The following is a 15,869-nucleotide window of genomic DNA, read 5'->3' as shown; positions in this document are numbered from 1 at the left end:
TGGCTCCATACTGCTTTAGTACTAGAAAACAAGGACAAGAAATAAGGGTAGCGTGAACTACGATGCTTAGTGACAGCACCACTAGGGGCCACTGAAAGAACCCAGAAGCCTACACAATTTCAGGAACTACCTACAAATGAAACAAAACAAGAGGTAACAAGTAGCAACTTCGGAGTCTTTTTAACAAGAGGTGGAATGCCTCCTTTGTATAGAAAAGGGGTGATGCTGGGCAAGCACTCTACCATTGAGACACACCCCCAGCCCTTCTCTTTTGAGTTGAATTATTTATTTCATTTTTTGATATATTATCATCATATATAATTATGGGGTACATGTGATGCTATACATTTGTATACACATTATATTGTGTATATACACAGTGTGGAATAACTAAATCAGATTATCATCCATCATTATAAATTCTTATCATTTATTCTTCCTAATTGCAACTTTCTACCCATTGATCATTATCTCCCCAATCCCAGCCTGTTCTATTCTCTGAGTTTGTTTTGGATTCCATATATAAATGAGGAAATGCAGTTTTTGTCTTTCTGTATCTGGTTCCCAGGGGTCCTGTACCACTGAATTACATACATCCCTAGCATTTTTGTGTGCCCCCCCCCATATTGGAGATTTAACTCCAGGGTCTTAGGGGAACACCCTATCACTGAGCTACATTCTCACCCCTTCCTAGACCTTATTTATTTTTGGTACTGGCAATTGGGCCCCATTCCCAGCCCTTTATAAAATTTTTTATTTTGAGACAGGGTCACACTAAATTGCTGAGGCTGGTGCCATCACACCTAGTTTTTTTAAAAATGTATCTTTTTAGTTTAGACTTTTATTTTATTTATTTATATGTCGTGCTGAGAATCGAACCTAGTGCCTCACACATGCCAGGCAAGTACGCTACTGCTGAGCCCCAGGCCCTATTATGTTGTATTTTATTTACAGATAGGGTCTCACTGAGTTGCTTAGTACTTTGCAGATGCTGAGCCTGGCTTTGAACTCACAATCCTCCTGACTCAGATTCTCGAGCCACTGGGATTACAGGTGTGCGCCATCGTGCCCAGCATGCCCAGCTCTTTTTATTACTTTTATGTTTTTTGAGACAGGGTCTTGCCAAATTGCCTGAGCTGGCCTTGAACTTTTGATCCTCTTGCCTTAGTGTCCTGAGTAGTTGGGATTATAGGTGTACACTACCATGTCCACTGTGTCTGGCCTATTTCACTGAACATAATGTCCTTCCTTCTAAGAAAAGAACATTTTGCTAGGGATCAGCAAATCTGAGCTACAGCCCTACTCTGGAGAATTTTTTTTTAATATTATTTTTTAGTTGCAGTTGGACACGATACCTTTATTTATTTTTAAGTGGTGCTGAGAATCGAACTCAGGTGCTCGAACATGTTAGGTAAGCGCTGTACCACTGAGCCACAACCCAGCCCTACTCTGGAGAATTTAATCAAGATGCTTATTTTCTCTGAATCTACATGTCCTTCTTGATAAAACAGATATTCTGCTTGTGTTGACTATACTGATTCAAGGAGAAAATCAACCACAAGAAAAACTTACTAGTTTGGATTCACAAAGGTTAAGCTAACATTTACCAGTAAAAAAATTCTGAATTACAAAAATTATAAAGTGTGGGTTTAATTAAAACAGGCAAAATTTAAACTGAATTGTACAAGTAGAGAACTTAGTATTCCTAATAAATTAAGCTTTTGAAAAGGTCAGCTTATATTTAGTACACTAAATACTTCATTAACTCACCCATTGCCAAATGCCTACTACGTGTTACACCTGTACTAGGTCTTAGATATATGGAAATGATGAGGCTTGAGATCCTAATTAATAAAGAGCTCACTTTAATAAAGGGGAGAGGTACAGACACACACACACACACACATATATATAATTACAATATAAAGTATGATTATTGTAGAGATTAGAAGAACTAGGTACTAGGTGCAGGACAAAAATTAGACTGAGAAGTATGTGTATGTATGTGTGTGTGTGTGTGTGTGTGTGTGTGTGTACACGCGCGCAGTGGGGTGATGGAGACGTGAAGAGCTAAAAGAAACATTTAAATTGGGACATGAGTAGTTTACCAGAAAGAAGAAATTTGTTTCAGAACATGCAAAGGTAAGAGAAACATAGTAGGTTGAAAACTACAGGAAATTCAGTTTTGGGAATATGGGGATAGGAGGAAGAAAAAGACGAATGACAAAGGAAGCTACAGTTAGACTACTCTAGACTGCAAAGCACTTTGCTATGGAAAAGGAAGAAATTGGTGGTGAGAGGACCTGTTAGGAAGCCATGAATAAATGAGAGTCTCAGTGAAGTCAAATTAATGAAGCTTTACTATATGCATATCATTCTAAAAAGGAGGGGGGGGTTGAACCTAAGATATTCAACATATTCCCCATTATAGTAATGTTCTTTTTTTTTTAATTAAATAGCTTTCATTGTAGATGGATACACACACACACACACACACACACACCGTGTGTGTTGTTGATGGACTTTTGTTTTATTTATTTATTTATATGCGGTGCTGAGAATAGAACCCAGTGCTTCACACATCCCAGGCAAGCGCTCTGCCACTGCGCCACAATCCCAGCACCACTTATTTATTTTTACATGGTACTGAGGATTGAACCCAGTGCCTCACACATACTAGGCAAGTGATCTACACCACTGAGTCACAACCTCAGTCCTACAGTAATGTTCTTAAAAGAACACTGATGTCAACACTGAAAGAAACAGGTGGGAGAAAAATTTAAAAGATCATGATTCCCTTTAATAAAGGGGTGTAAAATGGATTGATGGACAGGAGTCAGTAATTAATAAGCACCAATCTACTAATTCAATTCACTGCTCAGGAACAGACAATAAATCATTATTCTTCATTTTTTTAACATCTTTTTCTTCAAAAAAAAAAAAAAAGTTGCAGTAAGAAACACAAAAAATTTTATGTTTTTTCCTTTTTGGTGTAGTGCTCAGGACTACATGCTAGGCAAGCTCTTTACCACAGAGCTATAGCACCAGCTTAACTGAGTTTTTGTTGTTGTTGTTGTTGCTTTTTGTTTTTAATATTTTTAGTTGTAGATGGACACAATATTTTTATTTATTATTTTTATGTGGTGCTAAGAATTGAACCCAGGGCCTCACTCTACCAGTGAGCCACAACCCCAGCCCTCCAGCTTAAATGTTTTTAAGTGTACTGTTTAATATTCATGTGTGTTTACATTACTGTGCCAGAAGAGTGTCACATTTTTTTCATCGTGTAAAACTGAAACTCTCTATATTAAACTTTCCATTTCTCTATTTATATAGAATTATTTTTTTCCATACATCACTTTCTTTAATGAAGATATGTCAGCACCACCTGAAAAGAGAAGTAAAAATTAGGCCCTGTTTCAAACTTATAGAATCTGAGTACTGAGCCCAGGAATCTGTATTTTAACATTTTTCTCAGGTGACTCTTGGCAAGTATTTGGGGACTACTACTCCAATTTATTTATTTCTTTAGCTTTCACAGCATAACATACTTAGGCTCTCCATTCAGAAATATCCTTAAGCCTGTATTCAAGGGGAAATAAACCATAAATGTAACCTATTTACAAAGAAAATGTCAAGACAATAGCTAAAATCTATAAAAATATAATCCCTGAAAACAGTATAAAAAGCATAATCACAATGCTACCTCCAAAGGAAACTGAATCATCACCAAGTTTCCAAAGTGCTGAAGTTAATAAGATGCAATTATATGGCTACTGGCCCCTTCCACAGGAGGAGTGTGCAAGTGTGCAATCCACCACTTTTAATTCCATCTAAAAAAAGTATCCCAGGGCTAGGGTTGTGGCTCAGTGGTAGAGTACTTGCCTAGCACGTGTGAGGCACTGGGTTCAATCCTCAACACCACATAAATAAATAAATAAATAAAGTATCCCAAACAGTTAAGCTTTTCTTCTTCCAATTACCTAGTTTAAAAAGGCAGGAAATATACTCGCTACTGACATTGTCACTTTTCAATAGCATGTTATTTACTTCTTTGGCTAATGAAGGGCAAACTGCCAACTAAAGTTCTCAAAATTCTGCAAACCAGAGTGTCAATATGGTTTTCCTCCTGGGGACCAGAAGCTTTGATTCTTCTTTGAGGCATTTTGTTTTCATACCTAAATGTAACTCTTGGCAAAAAAGGGAAAAAAAAGGCCACACGTATAATTTCACATCTGCACCATTAAACATAAAGTGTTTAAAAAAAAATTAAAGTTAATAAGCATACCACACGGTTTTGGTAGATACACTTTCTTTGTTCTGAAAAAGGTGAAACCACTCTAATACTATGAAGAGAAGGAATTAAAACATTTAAAGCTTCACAGATATTCTAAATATTCTATTATCTGTAGTTTAAACTACATACTTGATCTTATCCAAAAGGCCAAGAAGTGATCTAGTTCAAACTATGAAGCCAAAAACATTTTATGGTCAAGCTCTTGCTTAAAGCAAACCTAACCATAAACCACAGTTGTCAATGCCAATTAGTAATCTGGGATATTATTAGATTAGTCCCAGAATCTGTTTTAACCTCCTTTTTCCAGTGAAAACTTGGTTTTTTAAAAAAATACTATACCAGGGATTCTTCAACTGCAAGATACATAAATCCTCTTCCAGGGTGGGTTTTGGAAGATGGATTCCTGGGGCCCTACCTCCAGTCAGTTAGGAGTTGGGGAGAAGGAACTACATCCAAGAATCTGTCTCCAACATGCTGTTCTGGTGACTCTGAGGCAGTTTCTGGAATCAGATTTTTTTCCTTGGGGTGGGGGATGGGGGTGCTGGGGATTGAACCCAGGCCCTCACGCATGCTAAGCAAGAGCTCTATCAAAGTATGTCCTCAGCCCAGGGATTAGATTTTGATGTTGTCTTTTAATTTTTTTATTTAGTCATTGATAAACCTTTATTTTGTTTACTTATTTTTATGCGGTGCTGAGAACTGAACCCAGTGCCTTATACATGCTAGTTAAGCGCTCTACCACCGAGTCACAACCCCAGTCCAAAGCTTGCATTTATAGTTCCAATAATTCTCTAAGTTTTAAATTTTTATTAAAATACTGTTTTTCTAATTTTTTCTTTTAGATACCAAAATTAATTTCAGAAGAAAGATTAAAAATAAACATATCATCTGAAATACATGTTATTACTTTCTTATCCAATTATATAATGAAGTATACTCAAAGTCAAAATACTTATAGTTCAAAATTCTCAATATTTTGTCCACTAACTGCAGGATCAGCCTAATCTTTAGTAATTTAATCACCACAGAGCCAAACCAGGCTCTAAAGCTAGATCCACTAAAGCTAAAAATGTAATACCTTGCAACATAAGCTGCGCTGATTCTTGTTTGCAGTTTCCTAGTCCTTTTATATAAGTCAACAGTGTTCTTAACATGAAATAAGGGGAAATGAGTTCAGTCCTATGGGTTTGGAGAAGTTCTGATTCTTACAAGGGAAATTATTTCAACATTAAAGTAACTGGTTCAGATGACCTATATTAGTGCTTAAATTTTAGTGATAGAATGAAGAATGAAAATGACCATCCGATCCCTATAAATATTCAGATCTGGTGGTAATAAAACTACCATTTAAAAAGCAGCAGGCATGCTGTATTATATATTAAGTTGTCAGTATACTCCATATTTCCTTAATGTGTTCTGCTTCAGACAGTAGCCTTATCCTGATCCATTCATTAATAAACATATGTTAAAAGGGTACTGCCCTTTTAACCCCTTTACCGGTTAACTCTGCTTAAACAGAATAGTCTAAAAAAATGTGCATGGTGTTCACCAGACTAATCATTTGGCATAAAAAATTTGACACTTAACTTTATAAGTATTTATCTTGAAGACACATGGCAATCATTAGTAAACTTCAAGCTACAAAGAGGAAACAAGCACAATATAAAGTAGTCAGTTGTGGGGAACACTATGACCTCAAGATATCTGTGGGAGGATTGTGAGAAAGGCATGAGGAAACCATCCCCTCTTGGACATCTACATTGCACATGCTTAGCACACAACAGCCTCTAACAAGTTCTGGAATACCTTAACATTTCCCAAGTTGCTTGACTAGGAAACCTTTTATCTTCAACAATAGCGTTTTCGGGTTTTTTTTGTTTTTTGTTTTTGGTGGGGGGGGATTGCACCCGGGGGGCTTTATCACTGAGTTATACCCCAGTCCCTTTTATTTTTTAAGACGGGGTCTTGCTGAGTTATCAGGCTGGCCACGAACTTTTGATCCTCCTGCATTAGCCTCCCAAGTATTTAGGATTACAGGAATGAGCTAGCCCACCAATATCTTGAATGTGTTCTGCTAAATATGTGATCTTGGGTAAAATAATATGTTTGAGCTATTCTTTCCTTACACGCAAAAATAAATAAATAATAACACCAGTCTATCTCACAAAATGAATGGCAGGGACAAATGAACTGATACTTGCCATATGCACTGCTAGATATATGTTACCATTACTACTAAGAGTAGCAGTGAGTTTAGAAAAAGAGGTTATGTGCTTCAGATGGGGAGTAAAGAAACAAAAGAACAGCATAGAGGGGAATAAAAAGTTAAATATATTTCCTCCAAAGGTTTTCCATTTTTTTTTCTTTTATAAGGTTTTCCATTCTTAAAAGCACAACTAAATTCCAATAATCCTCATAGTAGTAACAAGGTTACAAAGGCACTGCCATCTGCAGGCCACAGACATGGAATGCTTGCAATGGTTATTTAAAATGAAGTTTCAAACCATCAAACCTTTCTCATGAGACTTCAAAACCTCTCCAAAAGATGTGTATTTTTAGCTTGAGTACATAGTTGAAGTTACAAAGTGCTGAAGTTCTGAAACTGACTCCCTGGTAATATTAAATTCTCCTTTCTTTTCTACACAGAACTGATGCCTACAAATTTGAAGATGATTAGCCCTTATGTCAACTCTCTATTGTGATCATACCAAGGAAATTCCTAAAGAATATGGATATTTTTTAAACAGACGAGTGGGTGGGGGGACTTGAATGGCCCAAGCTGACTTTTCTTTTCCTTTGAATGAATTAAGTAGATGTGCTCTCACTTAAAAATACAGAGCTTAGGTACAGACTATTAACTTATAATATCTGTCAATGCCTCTTTTAAATACATGTTGTTCACAGGCATGCAACACTGAGCAGTCTGCAACCAGAAAAATTCCTTCCACTGTGCCTTGGCAATATGGTTCCTCTAGCACATTTTACAAGGAAAAAATCAGTGTTTGTTTTCGATTAAGAGAATACGCCAGAAATATTTTAAGAAATATCTGGAGGGTGACAGATGAACAAAAGGAAAGGCAAACAAAAACCTGAATGAAGGAAGAAATTGAGATTAACAAATAATAGCCAACTGATCTCCAATCTCCACAGTGCAAAGCTTGCATTTACTGATTCCAAAAAGTTGACATAAAGTTAGTTTTCACACTCTGACTCATACAGAAAACATTAAATCCAGAGTTGTCAAAACCCAAGAAAGCTCCATCAGCGTTTGCAGAAACATCTTTTTATGAATTGTCAGGTGACTACCACATCACAATGCTGTAAGAAAACCGAGGAGGCACATCGAATGCATTCGAGCAGACAGTTCTTGCAGTTCCTTGTAAGAACAGAGAACAGTTGACACCGAGAGGTCCCAGGGATTTCATGGGACCTGTCATGTGCACAGAATGAAAGCCCGAAGGACGACAATGAACCCCGTGCTCCTAGGGCAGCGTTTCCCAAAGCGTGGAACGCAGAATAACTTCGGAGGAACAAGGACGCACTGTTTATTTTAATAGACAGGTATTTATTTTTTATGAGCATTAGAAAAATAACTGGCTGTCCATTATACGGTTTGGGATTGAAATTTCCGCCTTAAACAAAATATACTCAAGGTTGGGGGTGGGGGGAGTCAGTTTAAAGGGAAAAAAAATAACATTCGGTACACGGTACGGATGGCACACACGGACATAAAGGGGCAGGGCGGACTCCAGCTGGGGGCTCCGCGCCACGAGGGGCCCCTGCCGCCCTGGGGAGCGGAGGCGCCCGCGTCAGGACCCTGGAAAGCCAGCAGCCGCGGTCGCTCTTCTCTGGGACTCTGGGCCCAGGGTCCAGGGCTACCAAAGGGGCAGATTGTCACATGACAGGGAGACGCCTGGAGGATGCAGCCAGGGGCCGCCCGGCAGCGGCGACGCGGGACAGCGCTCCGAACGCCGTGAGCGCCGCACGCCCGGGAGAACGCCCGCCGGGCCGCGCTGCCTCGGCCCGGGGTCGAAGCCCGGCTGCGCCGCCGACCGCGGAGGGCCCGCAGGCGAGTGCGCGCCTTCGCCGATTCGACAAGGGGGCGCGGGGCATGCGGCCCCACCCCGAGAGAAGCCGGGGCGCTAAGCGACGGTTCGCGACACACAGGCGGCTGCGGCGCCTCGCCGCCGACCACAGCCCACCGCCGGCCAGCCCGCCCGGCCTGGGCCTGACGGGAGCCGGAGGCGGCCGCGCCCCACACCGGGCATGCGCAGCCCCGCGCGCTCCCGAAGAGGAGAGGCCGCGGCCGCGCGTCAAGCGGGCCCTCCCGCCTCAGCCTCCCCTCAACCGCCTGTCCCTCAGCCCTAAGCCTAGGCGGATGGCTACCGCTTCCCGGCACTCACCGCTACCAGCGCGGTGGGCTCCCGGCCGTTCCTTCGCCTCAGGCCCGCCGCTGCCCCCTCCGCCTCAGCCCACCTGCCCGCTGTAGGACAAAGGCGCCACCAACCGACCGGCGCGGGCACGAGGCAATGGCGGCCGGGGCGGAGAGTGGAGATGGGGGCAGAGGGCGCGCACGCAGCGGCGGGTGCGGCGGTGTCGCAAGAGCGCGCGGGTTTACGGCAGGGCTGAGTTGGAGCGTCGATCTCCCTGGCAACGAAGGCGGGGAAGGGTCTCCTGGGCGGCGGTTGAGGACTGAGGGGTTGCCTAGCAACGGCGTCCCAGGTTGAGGATGGGCCCCAGGCCTGCTCATCCCTTCAAGGACTTGAGTCAAGCCTTTTTGTCTGTCTACAGAGTGCTCACCTTCCTCCTTTACTGTAGAAATGGAACATTAAAATCCTCAAATACTTTGGTTTAGTTTTGCCTAAAGCTAAAAACAAAAACAAGCCCCCTCCCCCCAGTACCTATAGACAGTGTTGGAGAAAGTACATTTAGTCCTGCACCCTCCCGAGGGCAAGGAACAAAGGAGCAGGGAGGCGGGAGGCGGGGGAAATTTAATTTAAATGTTTTAAATTTCAATGTTTTATTTAAATTTACATTTAAATAGGTTGTGTGCACTATTAGTTTCACTGGCAGGAGACAAAAGGCTTCTGGAGATATAGTCACAGGTTCTTGAGTTATTTATTTCTTCCTGGAATATTCATTCAATGTCAAAAACAAATCAACAGTCGACCGTGAAGCATGTAAAATGTTGCATTTTTTCATTTATTGTATGGAGTGTATTTGTCACAGGGAATGGAATTTGCTCACACAATTTTAAACGCACTCTATTAATCACAGCCATGTTATACGAATCAGAAAAACCCTATAGTGTCTAGTCTTCCTTGATCTTAGTAAAAATGGTGGGGTGGAATTTTAAACACTATGAGAAGCCAGTTTCTTTGACACCTGTTCCTACAATCACCCACTCTTGAATGTGTGCGCATATGTGGCCCTGAGACCTGTTGTATACTTACTTGCTAGGCTCTGTCCTAAGCAAATGCAGGCACATTTCTGCCCTTTTAGAGAATACAGTCTAGTGGAAAGGTAGGATTTAGGGAAAAAAATGTGTAATAACAAACTGAGATATGTGCTATTGTTATGCTCGAATTCGGGACCCCCCAAAACCACCAGAGACCCAAGATCAATGTAAGCAGCAAAGAGGTGTCTATTGCAAGCTAGCTAGGTCCTCTGCACGCACACACAGCAACTGGTGACGCTGAGAGGTAGGGTAGGGGTGATTGGTCAGTACAAAGGGGGTATTCATTTGAACTGATTGGTTTAAGCCAAGAGGGGTGTACGTGCTGAACTACATGGTTTCCCAACTTGTTATCAACCACCATAAACTACTGGGAGGGTCATCTGGCATCCCAGGTATTTCCCTGTCTCATGCTGATTGGTGGCTGCTAGGGGACTGCTATGGATCCCCACCTAGCCTGATTGAGTCAGGGACACCTGGTGCAGCAGATCTCTCCTGTTATTTGTAGATAAACAACTTAGCAGAGTGGGTATGTGCCTAGGAGTGCTCTGTGGGTTTTTTCAAGGACAAAGGCCATGTCCCTTCCTTGGACAGGCTTTGCTCTGAGATAGAGGCTGATTTTTCACTATGATGGAAAGAAATGGGGCTTCTCAGAGGGTATAACTGGAAACACAGTGAACTCCAAGCAAGGTAATTATTAAATTCCTGATTTATAAGATAAATATCCAATAGTGGGATTGCTGAATCATATGGCATTTCTATTAGCTTCTTTAGGAATATCTACACTGTTTCCCATAATAGTTGTGCTAAGTTGTATTCCCACCAACAGTGTATGAGGGTTCCCCTTTTTCTGTGATTTTAGGGATAAAGACACAAAGTATGTCAAATAATAGATACCCTCCAAATGTTCATACTTAATTCTATATAATGTAGGTCTTAAAATATGAAGAATTTAAAAAGGATAATGCTAATTAGATTATTAAGTTAAGGGAGTATGTTGTGGGTTTGGGGGGTTATATGGCATTTTTAAAATCCTGCACTTGAGTTGGGTGTGGACTTAAGCCAAAGTATATACTCACTGATAATTTAGCAAGCACTAAAGGAGTGTTTACAAGGTGCTTGGTTTTTTGGAGAATGGAGAATAAGATGGATGATGTTCTTGTCCTTCGGGAGTTCACAACCCTTTAGGGAATACAAGTGATAAACAAACCATAACAACCTAATGTATGATGAGTTTTTTGTGATAGAGGATGGATCAGTCATCTAAGGTGAAATGATATCTTGTTGTGGTTTTGATTTTTGGCCAGTATTTTTTCTAAAAACTTTTTTGACTGGGACCCTCTACAACATTATGTGTATAAATACATTTTGGGGTGGAAGGGAAAAGGAGGGGGCAGGGGATTAGCAAGGATGGTGGAATGTGATGGACATCATTATCCAAAATACATGTATGAAGACACGAATTGGGTGTCAACATACTATATATACAAACAGAGATATGAAAAATTGTGGTACATATGTGTAATAAGAATTGTAATGCATTCCGCTGTTGTGTATTTAAAAAAATAAAATCAATTAAAAAATTTCTAGGTAAAGGGATTTATATCTCTTATATCCTATTCTCAAAGGGCTCACATGACATTCCATTCCTTCTTGCTGTCTGAGAGGTGGGGAGAGGCGTGGAGAGCTGGGGAAGGGCTGCACAGTCTCCCAGCACTTGCCTGGGCTTCCTGGGGGCCTTCCCTAGCAAGTCGTGCAAACACATCTCCATTGCTCCAAATTTCCTGGATCAAGTCTCTTAGGAGAACTTACTGTTTCTGAAATCTCAGTGGAGCAGAACATAGGCTGGAAATCAGGGTCGTCTGGGTTTGTTCCTCTGTCCACCACTTCTTGCTGGGCAAACTTGGGGTTGTTCTTTAACCCCTGGCACCTCACTTTCTTCCCAGGTAAAGTGGAGGCTAAAAATAAGACATACCTCATTAGGTCAACATGAAGTAGCATTTTTCATCTGGGGAATAGCTTAGAATCATGCCTGGTTTGTGATGTGGACGCCTCAGCTCACAGTTTTCATCCTCTCTGGGTTGATTTTATGAGATCATGGTTTGTGACTTTCTGTAGATTTGCTTGGACTGTTCTTATAGACCATTCCCAGAAAGCAAAGGCCCTTAGTTTTTATAGTCTGCACTGTCATATAGGTGGAATAAGTGCCGCTGGAAGCTGATCATTTGGTCCTGGTCCCCTGGCATACTGGCATAAAGGTAGAGGGGACTCTGCGATGGTGAGCCCCAACAGAGCTCATGGCTCTGTGAAGCAAGATTCTATAAATAAAGTGGATCCAGATGGGACTCTTCCCACTTGGCAAGCTCTGCTGCACATTGTAAAGGGTGGTTCAAGGAACAGTAGAATGGCTACCGTTAGATAGCCCCCTTGGGCAGGGTCACTTGGTTAGGAGCAATGCTTTTGGTCACGACCACCCATGTCAGGATAGCTCTGTACAACTATGGTACAGAGTATGGTAGTCAGAATGATGGTCTCCCCAAAATGTCTATGTCCTAACCTTTGATGCTTGTAAATATGTCACCTTGAATGATAGCAAGAACTTTGCATATGATCCTTGATCTTGTCAAGGGGAGATGTCCCTACATTATCCAGGTGGACCCAATGTGTTGCAAGGGTCCTTGTAAAAGGGAGGTGGGGGCTCAGAGACAGGGAATGAGGTGATACAGAAGCAGAGCAGGGAAGGAAGGAAGAGAGGGAGGAGAGCGAGAAAGGAGTGGGGAGGGAGGGGCAGAAAGGAGGAGCGGGAGGCTGCACAATGCTGCGTAGCTTTCAACATGGAGATGAGCCACGAGCCAAGGAATTCTCCAGAAGCTGGGAAAAGCAAAAAACAGATTCTCCCTAACTCCCCCACTCCCAGAAGACCCAATTTTGACTTTTAACTTTCTTCTCTGCAGAAAACTTGATATATTTTTCCCTTTTCTAGTTTTAACATGGATTACTTTTCCCCTTTTAATAAATATTTAAATTTATTTTAATATATAGCGTCACAAGTAGGTGTAATTAGATTCCTTTTCTCCCTACGTGATATCAGCTCTAAATAACACTCCCAAATCATTTTTACATCTCTTCTTTGTCATATAACATTATTTTCTATAGGAGGATCAAATTCAGGGCTACCCTCTGTTGCCATAACTTATCTGTCTCTTTTGAGGCAATAAACACTGTTTCACTTATTGTTACAGATTCAGTCATTCTGTTTCCAGAGCCATGTGGAATATACTTGTGAGGACATCTCAAGTGTGTTATCCTTAATAAGCACTCACTACTCAGATGAACCGGTCCATCTGCCTAGTGCTCACCTGCATTGGAAATTCTCCAAAGATCCGTCTCCTAAGTTGTCTTTATGTTATGGGTTCATAAATAGAATATAAGTATAATAATCATACAGAAAGTAAAACAGGTTAGCTGGCCACTGGCTCACCATTTCCAGGAGATTCTGATTTGGTGAGTCCAGAGTAGAACTTGAGAATCTATATTTAAAAAAAAAAAAGTCTCCCAGGTTTGCAAACCACTGGGCTGAGTAATTAAATTTGCAGAGATAACGGTAAGCCATTTGTCATGAGTCACCAACTTTCAGGGTTCCTTACAAATAAGGCAAACTAAGAATGTGAAATCTCCCCTGTGAAGGTTACAAGTGGATAACTGGCCGAGTCAGTGGAGGCTGAATCCCAAGGCTGGGTGTTCCCTATTAAAAACTGAATGGTGGAAAGCAGCCATTTGAGGGAACAGTGTCTGGGAATCGGTGGTATTTTGGGAAGGGCTTGTCTGGGCAGTTGTCACTCGGAGTCAGATTGGCTTATGGGACAGCAAGGGGTCAGAGCCACGGGAGGCTGGCTGGACGTCTCTCTTCCCGTGTCTCCATGTGGTCTTTCTGCAAAGGCCACCGGGGCTTCACAGTGGCCTCAGTGCGGTCGGCCATGCGGCCTACGTGGAACTCAGGGTTCTGAGAGTGGCTGCAAGAACCAGGCAGGAGCTGCAGTGCCTTGTGACAGAGCCTGGGGGTCACACAAGCCCGGCCAGATTCAAGGGAAAAGGACAGGGACCTTCTGTCTGTGAGGTCATGCTCTAAGGGCACCTGGGACGGTGGTATAGTTGTGGCTGTCGTGAGACACTTTCTCCACAGTGGGGTCACCCCTCACCCCCACCTTCAGTGCCCCAGATTCCTCCTCCCAGGCGACTGCCTGAGCCACTGTCGCCTCCAGTTCGGAGCACCTGGACTGCCTCCCAGCTGGGCTCCCTCTTCCTACTTTTTCTTTCCTCCTGACTACCTCTCTCCTAGGCTCCCTGATGTCTTTGTAAAACAAATCTGACATCCCTCCCACTGTCCCCTGTCTGCCTTCCAGCTTAGAGTAGCTACTGCCTCTTCCACTTGTTTGTTTTGGGGGGGCAGGGGTGCTGGGAGCTGAGCCCAGGAACACCCCACCACTGGGCCCCATCCCCAGCCACCCCCACCCCCACTTTTTTTTTTTTTAAATTTTGACTCAGGGTCTCCCTAAGTTGCCCAGGCTGGCCTGGAACTTGCAATCCTCCTGCCTCTGCACTGAGTTGTGGGATCACAGGTGATGCCCTGCACCCCGGGAGTCCACTGTTCCCCTCCTTTCCAGGCTGGTGCCCCTTTGATTCTCTCAGGCCCCACGCTCAGCTCACCTGGTTTTCCCACCACAAGGCCTTCATACCCTCATTCCCTCTGCTGAAATATCTTCCAGCTTCTTTCCCCCCCTTCCTCTATCCTCCCTTTTCTTTCAACTCTTTAAGTTCTGTTCATCCTGAAAACTAGTTCAGATCCCACTTCCTGAAGTGAGGCAGGAGGCATGGCAGCTAGGAGACCAGCCGTGGATCCAGGTTATCCGGCTCCATTTACTAACTGTGTGACCTTGGGCATTTGCCTAACCTCTCTGTGTCTCAGTTTCCTCCTTTGTAAAACAGGGATGGTAGTAGTGCCCACCTCAAAGGATTGTGCTGAATGTTGATGAGTTAAGGTAGTAAACAGTAGAACCGTGTCTGCCACAGAGTGCTTAAGAAGGCTAGCAGCAGTATTTTGTCAACCTCTTGTACCCTTTAATTGGACTCTTGTCCAACCAGAGGCCATGTAATGGTACACGAGGTACTTTTCCGCGCATTACCTCCTAATCTGCGACTTTGGACACCACTGAGGATAGAGGGGTGCTAAAATAAAGCAGAAGCCTATAACCCGGGGTTCATGAACTTGGATGGAAAACCTGTGTCCTTATTTTTACTAATTGAGGTTAAGCATTTCTATTATAAATGTAGGTAACAAACTACAGCAAGATTAGCAGGGCCTGCTGCCTTGCCCCCCAAAGAAATCACAGATGTTTCTGTTTCATATCACATTACAGTTGCTGCAGGTATCTCAAATTTCCATTTGTATTCGTCATTACTTTGACAATAGGGGAACTTTAGACTTACCACTAGATTCTATTATTTAGTTCATTAATAAAGAAGCACATACAGTGCTACATTACATATTTTCTTAATTGTTTGAGGAATGCATTTCAATATAGTTGGTTTTCTTTGTAATATTTTATGATATGACAAATATTTTTCTGATAAGTGTCCATAGAAACCTCTAGACAGGCCAAATGTAGTGTCGCACACCTGTAATTCCAGCTACTTGGGAGGCTGAGGCAGGAGGATCACAAATTAGAGACCAGAATAAGCAACTTAGGGAGACCCTGTCTCAAAATAAAAAGGAGTGGGGACATAACTAGGTGGTAGAGTGCCCTGGGAGTCAAGGGAAAAAGATATTCTCTAGATGGTCACAGGAGTCCACAACACACCAAACACTTAAGAATTCTGATCTAAAGAAAGTAGTCGACGGCTGGAGTGAGAAGCTCTCCTCAGAGGGTATGAAACAGTGAGTACTTCCTTTGAGTCAGGCACTGTGCTGAGGATGTATCTATATCTAACACTACGTATCTGTATATCCCTTTATTTGATTCTCCCAATGACCTAAGAAGTAGGTATTACCCCATTTTACAGATGATAAAACTGAAGTTCAGAGGAGTAGGTAAATTACCTGAGGTCACAAAGCAGTTT

At 42.4% G+C, this 15,869-nt stretch overlaps 1 protein-coding gene across 2 annotated transcripts in view; it reads right to left on the bottom strand.

Annotated features, from left to right (window-relative positions):
- Positions 1-8,844, bottom strand: part of Ncoa5 (nuclear receptor coactivator 5) — a 32,965-nt gene extending 24,121 nt beyond the window's left edge. For both annotated transcript variants that reach the window (XM_076849196.2, XM_076849198.1), the window contains exon 1: positions 8,701-8,844. The gene's annotated coding sequence lies outside the window, so the exon portion shown is untranslated. The remainder of the gene's footprint in view (positions 1-8,700) is intronic.
- Positions 8,845-15,869: the final 7,025 nt, after the last annotated feature.

This window comes from Callospermophilus lateralis, chromosome 3, assembly GCF_048772815.1.
Source record: "Callospermophilus lateralis isolate mCalLat2 chromosome 3, mCalLat2.hap1, whole genome shotgun sequence".
Lineage (NCBI taxonomy): Eukaryota > Metazoa > Chordata > Mammalia > Rodentia > Sciuridae > Callospermophilus > Callospermophilus lateralis.
Note: the sequence above shows the minus strand (reverse complement) of the source record. Positions and strands in the feature narration are given on the sequence as shown.